Source organism: Asparagus officinalis, chromosome 5 (assembly GCF_001876935.1).
Source record: "Asparagus officinalis chromosome 5, Aspof.V1, whole genome shotgun sequence".
Classification (NCBI taxonomy): domain Eukaryota; kingdom Viridiplantae; phylum Streptophyta; class Magnoliopsida; order Asparagales; family Asparagaceae; genus Asparagus; species Asparagus officinalis.
In genome coordinates, this window is record NC_033798.1 from 1618965 (window position 1) to 1627538 (window position 8574).

Consider the following 8574-nt stretch of genomic DNA (forward strand, 5'->3'; position numbering starts at 1 on the left):
GGAGAAAATTGACTTTGAGCTCCAAGTCAATTCCGAAACTTTTGCATTCTTATTGATGGACAGAGCAACAAGCGATCATTGATAAACCATTAACGCAAACAGAAATTTCATTCTATTCAAAAATCAGTGAACCTCCAGATTCAACTCAGCAATCTCGATAAAGCACAAATAAAACTTAACACAGAAGGATCAGGATCCAATTCCATAAACAAATCCTCAAAAAGAGAGCGTCAAATCAAAAGTGAAGCCAAATCAAAACATAGAAACCCTAGAGACGCTCAAAAAGGCCGATCAGTCAACGAACGATCAAATCTAACACCGCACTCAACGGACTCGAAGCTACCGCACTCAAAAAGTGATCAAAACCCCATCCAAACCAAAACAAACTGATCAAAACCAAATCAAGAGCTTGATCCCAACCCACTGGTCCCAATCCAACGCGATCAAGCTCAGTAAAAGGGATCGGAGTAACGAGCAACAGACGGTAGACTTAAGAATCGAGATCGTACCTCGGATTTAGGGGGGGGAGAGGCCGAGGCGGCGCAGGATAGCAAACGTGCGCCGGGGCGGAGGAAGTGGCGGGATCGCAAGGGGGCGGAGAGGTTTTTTAAAAAAAGAAAATGGTTTTTCGAATTTCGTGTCGGTAATTTTTCCGCAGTTTTTAGCGGTCTATAAAAGGGAATCCGAATGGAGCGAGGAAAGAAGGAGAGAGGACGGGATCGGTAGCGGTTTCGGCCGCGTGTCGGGCGGGATCGGAGAAAGGTTGGTGTCGTTTCGGGTGGATGCCGCGTCGAGAGGGAGGGAGGGAGGGAGGTTATCCGGGATAAGAGGGGAAAAGGGAGAGATTAGAAACAAAGAGAGGCCGAGAGGGCGAGTATATTTTCTCTGTATCAAGGTTACGTGCTTTAACTTCTCTCTCTCAAAATTTTCTTTTTCTTTTTCTCTTTTAAATTTAATAATAAAGGGAAAGTAAATAATTTTTAGGGCACCCTAATTCCTTTTTGTTTAGGATAGGATATATAGGACAGATACAATGAACGCTCTATCCGGCTGGGCACGTTCGTGGAGCTGGCAAGAATTGATGCGTGACGAAAGAATCGGGTGTGTACAATTCATTGCATTAATGTTGCATCAACCAATCGTTTTATAGTTGGATCATCGTAGTAGTCTTATAGTCTGCAAGTAGGCATGGCGTTAGAGTGGCGTTATAATCACTTTTGCTCTGACCGTAATTAACCTAAGTGTTAATCTTCCTCCTCGAGCCAACATGTGTGCCCTATCAGCATTGATCAATCATGCTACCTCACCCCAGCCAGGGGCGACCCAGGTTACCTGAGCACTCGACCCTTCCCGAGTCAGGCCGAGTCGAGACCAGCTCTCGACCGACCTCATCAGACGAGTCGTCCACCCTAATCCACTCATAGCTGGGTCGACAACTTACGATGCCGACTAGAAAGGCAGTACTTGCCGTCCCTCTCGCTGAGCCGAGTCAAGAGGCGGTTCAACCTCGAACTCCAGGCCAACGGTTGTCTATTCTCATCATTACGGGTGCCATGAGATTTCGTGACTCATCAGCCCCCACATACCTCCTCAATCACTATTACATCCAATCAAAGATGACTCATCGCATATGCAGTCGACTCCTATAAAGGTATCTGCCAATCTCGCATGTCTGTCTGGACTCAGCCATAGTTACACTTCTCCCCCTTAGGGAGGTATAAATATGGGTTAATCGCTTGTTGACCAGGAGGGCAGATCCTCATGTCCCTTTCAGGGCCACATGTATGTAATTTCTGTACTCTTTAACTAAAAACATACTCAGTTCATTGGTTTCTTCTTCACTCAAGCTCAAATACTGACTTGACCGTCAAATGAATCACCGGAGAACCCAACTCCAGTCCTCTAATATGCATATTTTGTAGCTTACTCATTTTAAACAAGGGATCTGCCGCCTAAAGGGATGAGGGAACTCACATCGTACTTATTCAACTCCAGCCTCGTCGCTAAGTTGAGATTATCTGCTAATCTCACTGCTTAGTATCAGGACATTAACACTAGCACCTACTGTGGGGTTCATCTCCCTTTGATGAACCATCCCCTATGTTCGAGCATCAGAAGAAGTTTCCATCTCCATCTAAGCTCTACGGTAGCTAAGAGATTTCATTGTAAGGCTACGAAGGTGAGTTGGTCATAATGCAGCTTTGAAGAAAAGTAACAAATTAAAGATATTATCTTCAAAATATATTTCTTGCTATATATCTATACACAGCTTTCATCAATCAGTCATCATCAACACCAAAAACCATAGTATCTTTTCAGGGTAAAATTAAGGCACGCCATCAACAAAAAAGACTTTGGTACCTATTCAGAGTATAACTAACGCACGCCATCAATTCAACCAACTCTGACACCAAAAATCTTAGTACCTATTTAGGGTAAAACCAAGGCACATCACCGACAAATGACCTTGGCATATCCTTAAGCCCAAGGCATGTACTTCAAGACCATGTTGTCATCGCGAGGAAACCCAAAGCACTAAGTTGAGTCATCCTAATTATTACACTCGGAGCCAAGCACCTCGACCTAACGAACTTGTACTCAAACAAAGCGGATTGCAAATTCTTAACATACAACAAGAATGTAATCTCACTGGTACACGGTTCAAATTAACAAAAATACTTTTTTATTCATATATTGTGAAGTATTTACAGTACAAAAGAGTGCTATAAAAAAACAAACAACAATAACAAAGCAAAAGGAAGAGAGATGCAATGGGGCCCCTAAGGGGTCGGACTCGGGAGATGAGGGGGACTAAGAGGTGCAAACGGATAGATCCCAGAGCCAGGACCAGGAGTCGAACTTGGAGAAGCGGCTATAGTGGATGGCAAGGGAGTCGACTGAACCTCAGTCTCAGCCCCTTTGCCTTTCTTTGTTCCAGGCTCACTCACTCATCTATCGTGAGCCGAGCCCTCGCCTGCCTCATCGGCCGACTCTTCGCCATGCTTGTCATCATCTCCATCATTGAGTGTAAGTCTGCCTCCCTCTTTCTCTATATATAGGAGTGCATCGAGATAGTTGGCCACTCAAGGAGGATAGTGGAAGCAATCAAGATCATTCTTGATCTCAGCTGGAAGCTACGCCTGATTATAGTCGTACCTAGCCTTACAAGCCAACGCCACCTCCACCTTTCCAAGAGCGATGTGGCGATAGCCTTAGACGACCTCAAAGTGGTGGGCCTCATACTCCAGATGAGTGTGGCGGTCTTGCAGAGCATGGATCTTGACGAGGGACGACTCACGTTGTTGCTCATCCTTTAGAGCAGCCTGGATGCTCTCATCCTAAGGTTCTTGAGAGCTAGTTGCTCCTCTTTCAGCTCGGCCAGCAAGCTCTAGGCGGCTAGACGATCCAATCAAGCTCGCTCTTGGGTGCCATTCCTCTCCCGCTTCTTAGACACGACCTCCTCGAATAGATATTTTATTCTATCATTCCATTCGAGGAGCTCATGCTCGAGATGGCCAAGGTCTTCCTTGAGCTTGTTGATCTTGGCTGACTTCTTGCTAATAGAAGTCTTTAGGCCATCGACCATCTTCTCCCGCATCTCTACCTCCCGGTGCCATTTGTCATCACTCCAGCTCTAAATGGCCAGCTCATCCTCCTTGGCAGCTAACGATAAGAGGACTTCTCTAGATCAGCCTTTTGGGCCTCCAACTCCCCTTGGAGCTTGAGGTAGGAGGTTCGAACTTGTTCGTAACGACCAAACAACTCTTGGGGCATTGATAAAGGTTGACATTCGACATCTCCCTGTGGATCTTGTCATCACGTGGGAGATAGAATTGCTCGACCGCTTGCGTTTGGGTGAGTCGAGGGTGAGACTCGAGGACCGACCCTCTCTTATCAAGATACCACCTAGGTTCATATTTGAACTCCTCAGGCGGCTCTCTATTGTAGCAGGGTCTGGCTTAGGAAGATCCCATTAGCAACATCCTCAGTTGATCCTATTTCTTTGCCTCAATCTCATTAATTGGCAAGGAGACGACCACCCAAACCCTTAGGTAGGAGGCACCCCCTCAACAGTTGGCTCCTTCCCCTATCGATAGGCCAACTCGGCAGCAGGCCTCGTCAAGGGCCACCTTACCCTTGTCTTGGGGCTCGGCCTCTTCGGCCTCGTCCATATGGATCTTGGCCCCTCTTCTCTGGCAGGGGACCTATCATCAATAATGATGACTTCAGCTTCTTGAGCCAGAACAGGAATGGCAGTAGCAGTAGTCGCCTCCTCCATTGTCTAAGGTGGAACCTCTGTCGGTGGCTAGCCCGAGGCATCCGCCTAGACAACAAAGGACACTCTCATCTCCATCACTATCTCAGCCATCTTCTTAGGGACTCGATTGCCCACCTTTCTCAGCTTCTTCTTCTTCTCGACACTCTAGGCCTAGGCAGTAGTAGCCCTCGACCCCGCCAATCAAGCGACTATCTCAGCCACATGAGCCTGGACCTCCTCAACTTCATTAGGAGCCCGATCCGGGAGGAGGTGCTTCTTTGGCCTCATTAAGGGCCCTCCCTGAGCTCGAGCAGGTGGAGCCGTCGGCACTGCATCAGTCTCACTAGAGCCCAACGTCAGTGCAGCCGCCTGAGCTTCATCCTCTGTAGTAGGAGGCACTGAAGAGACACCGACAACTCGTAAGACCGAGTTATCAAAAGATCCCCCATTTGACGAGAGCCGGTGTACCCCTTGATCGATTCCCGCGCACGCCTCTTAGTGCTCATCAGTGGCCCTGGCTTTAGAGCTCCCTTCTTGATCTCTGGCCAATTAGAGCAAGCCATATTGGAGTTGTTCCTAGCCGCATAGATGAATTTCTCCTTCTAGTTCTTGTTGGACTCGGGAGTGTTGACGACTATTTTATTGTCCCCCAAGACTTAGAGGTAGAAATGCACCTCATGCTAGTTCACCTTCACGCAGACAAGGTGCGCGAGTATTTCCAGGGTCGCTTCGACTCCTAGCTAATGGCAGATGACCACGAACCCCACCAGAGTAGCAATGAAATTCGGCTTCATCTATGATGGTGACACCCCCAGTGCCTCGAAGACGCCTCAGAGGAAGGGATGCAGTGGCAAGCATAGTCCATACTCCTGCTTCAATTACATGGGAGCTCAACTAATGTCGTGATGGAAGGTCACCTGTGACTTCACCAGCACCGTCAAAGCAAACATCTTAGGGATGTAGAATTTTTCATATAGCAATCGAAGGTCACTTGCGACTTTGGAATGAAACTTCTACAACAGGTTAAGTCGGACTTCATTCCTAACTATTGAAGATGACATCGGACTAGTTCTGGATATTGCCGGAGAAGGAGATGTGAAGTTCGGAGTTTTGTTGTAGATTAAGAACTCGATAATTTAGTAAACAGCAGAAATCCTTCACAATCGGAGCAATGTACTTATAGGTAGAAGGACCGACAGGTAGCAAGATTGCAACTATCGACTTGGTTCTGAACCAACAACCAAAATCATTCCCAGAATATGAGGCGACAGTTCTAGAACCAAAGTGTCCCTCATTGTGATTGGCCAACACTCTTCGCCTAAGAATTGAGGCGGCGGCGGCCCAGAATTATCCTCTGACGTCAGCAACATCACATTCGAAAAGACCCTTCAGCACCCCTCATAAATGTGCCTTGGGACCCGCCAACTATATTCCTTTTTCACTCTACTCAAGTCCAAGCGAAAGGGGCTAATGTTACTATCATAATTAATCTAAGTGTTAGTCTTCCTCCTGGAGCCGACATATGTCCCATATCAGCATTGATCAATCATGCTAGCTCACCCTAGCAAGGGGCGACTCGGGCCACCTGAGCACTCAACTCTTCCCGAGTCAGTCCGAGTTGAGACCAGATTTCTTGTTACCTTCACGAACATCTGGAAGTTGGCATTGTGGAACGAGCATGGTTGTGGGTGCGAACGCAGAAGCTGGGCGTGAGTCTAGCTCATTGTCGGGAAAGCAAATTCCTCTCGCCTGACCTCGTCAGACGAGTCAACCACCCTCATCCACGCAAAGCTTGGTTGACAACTTACGATGCCAACTAAAAAAATGGTACTTATTGTCCCTCGCTCAGAGCCAAGTCAAGAGGCGGTTCGACCTAACTCCACACCAACAGCTATTTATTCTCAGCATTGTGGGTGCCACGAGCCTCCATGACTCGTTACCTCTCATACCTCCTCAATCATCATCACATCCAATCAAAGATGACTCACCGCATATGCAGTCAACCCCTGTAAAGCTATCTGCAATCCAGCTGTCTGCTTAGACATGACAATAGTTACACTTCTACCCCTCTCAGCCGAGTATAAATATGGATTCATTGCCTGCTAATGAGGAGGGCGGATCCTTAGGCCCTTTCAGGGCCACAAGTATGCAATTTCTGCACACTTAAACTAAGACTGTATTCAGTTTATTGGTTTCTTCTTTACTCAAGCTCAAATACTAACTTGACTATTAGATGAATTACCGGAGAACCCAACTCCAGTTTTCTAATATGCATATTGTGTAGCTTACTCGTTTTAAGCAGGGGATCTGCTGCCTAAAGGATGAGGGAACCCACATCATACTTACTCACCCCCAGCCTCATCACTGAGTTGGGATTATCTGCTAATCTCACTACTAAGTCACATGACATCAAAAACTTTGTATTTTTTAAGGCTGAAAGATGAATAGTTGGAGTACTCAATGTTAACACAAGGGTCAAATTTAGAATCTTATTTTATTATAGAAAATATTGCAATAAAATCCAACATCAACGTTTACAAATGCAACTCAGTATCAGGCTGAAGGAAGACAACAATCTCCTACTCGCATGACTCTTAAATTATGTCAGGTTACCAGCCTCTTCCGACCAACCCCCTTCTGATTGAATCCTTCATCATTGCCAATGTTCACTTGATCGTCACGAACTTCTACGCCGTCGTCCGCTTTGGTGATCATACTCAATGTCACCACTCGGGACTCATTTCGCTTCAGCTACCACGGCCTCGTGCACCTTCTCGATCTCGGGCAACACCAAATTTACCCATGCGTTCGAAGGATTTAAAGCCTATACAGTTTCTTGTTGGTAGGGGAAGCGAGACAAATTGCAGATGAATATGCTATTTTGGTGAGGTTACCTCACCCAAAAAGATAAAAGTGAGATTTGTCAAATCCTCTTCAATTAAGAGGATTTGGCAAATTCTAAAAATTGGGCATTTTTTATACTTTTGGGATTCAATATTCTAAACATTTTCTTAAAACAAACACCATATATGGAATCTCAAAATACAAAAAACCTCACTTTTTAATCGCAAAACTTGTAATCCATACCGAATGCCAATTTTTTGGTGAAACAAACACTCCCTAAACGTTTTTAGCAGTAAAGCTCTTGAATGATCAACAAACTTGTACGGATAGCCTACTAATTTTAAGAAATAAGTTTTTTCTTTCGTAAAAAATTGGAAAACCAACTGGAAAAATGTTTTACATAAATGGACAGAAATCGATCTATTTTACACAGGATTTGTCCTTTCCGTTTTCCACGCCTATTCGACATGAAGCGTTCACTGAATTTTTTTTTAAAAATAAACCCATTTATATTTTTAATTGCCAAAATAGACCCACTTCAGTTTTATTTATCAAAACCGACCCATTTTGTGGCCACGTCAGCAGCGTGGCCACGAAATGGGTCGGTTTTTTTTAATGTCGCCTCTAAATAATCGGGATTGACAACCCCGACTATTTAGCTATGTACAAGCTAAATTAGTCGGGGTTGGCAACCCCGACTAATTTAGGGTCATATCTAGTTGGCCGGGGTTGGCAACCCCGACCATTTAGTAGAGGAAAATTTTCCTACGATAAAAATGGTCGGGGTTGGCAACCCCTACCATTTTTTATCCAAGAAGGTTTTTTGAAAACAATCCAAGAAGGTTTTGCTGTTATCCAAGTTTCCTTTTCTATTTAGCATTGCATTTTGATTCTATACAGACTACACTAACATAATCTGAATATTTTCTCTTTTCTTGCTTGCTTCAAATTTCAGTGAGTTCCTGAATGAGGCATTATGCACCAAATGTACCTATCGTGCTCATAGGAACTAAGCTCGGTAAGTACATTACAAATAAAACTAAACAATGTTACATTTAACCTTTGCTAGTAGACATTTAATTTGCTCGGTATGTTGTACATTTTGATTTTATTTTGGCATATACAAAACTGGTTAAAATGTTGGTGCAGATTTACGCGATGATAAGCAGTTCTTCATTGACCATCCTGACGCTGCACCAATAACAACATCACATGCAAGTTATTTCCTAGACAAAAAATCCGGGTAGTTACTTAAAAGTTTTCCTCTACTAAATGGTAGGGGTTGCCAACCCCGACCATTTTTATCGTAGGAAAATTTTCCTCTACTAAATGGTCAGGGTTGCCAACCCCGACCAATTAGATATGGCCCTAAATTAGTCGGGATTGCCAACCCCGACTAATTTAGCTTGTACATAGCTAAATAGTCGGGGTTGTCAACCCCGATTATTTAGAGGAGACATTAAAAAAAACCG

General features: G+C 44.9%; 1 protein-coding gene across 1 annotated transcript in view; it reads right to left on the reverse strand.

Moving 5' to 3' along the window:
* LOC109844023 (protein CHROMATIN REMODELING 5-like) overlaps positions 1-852 on the reverse strand; it is a 44215-nt gene extending 43363 nt beyond the window's left edge. Inside the window, exon 1 of the mRNA XM_020413027.1 lies at positions 1-852. This exon is cut by the window's left edge and continues 650 nt beyond it. The gene's annotated coding sequence lies outside the window, so the exon portion shown is untranslated.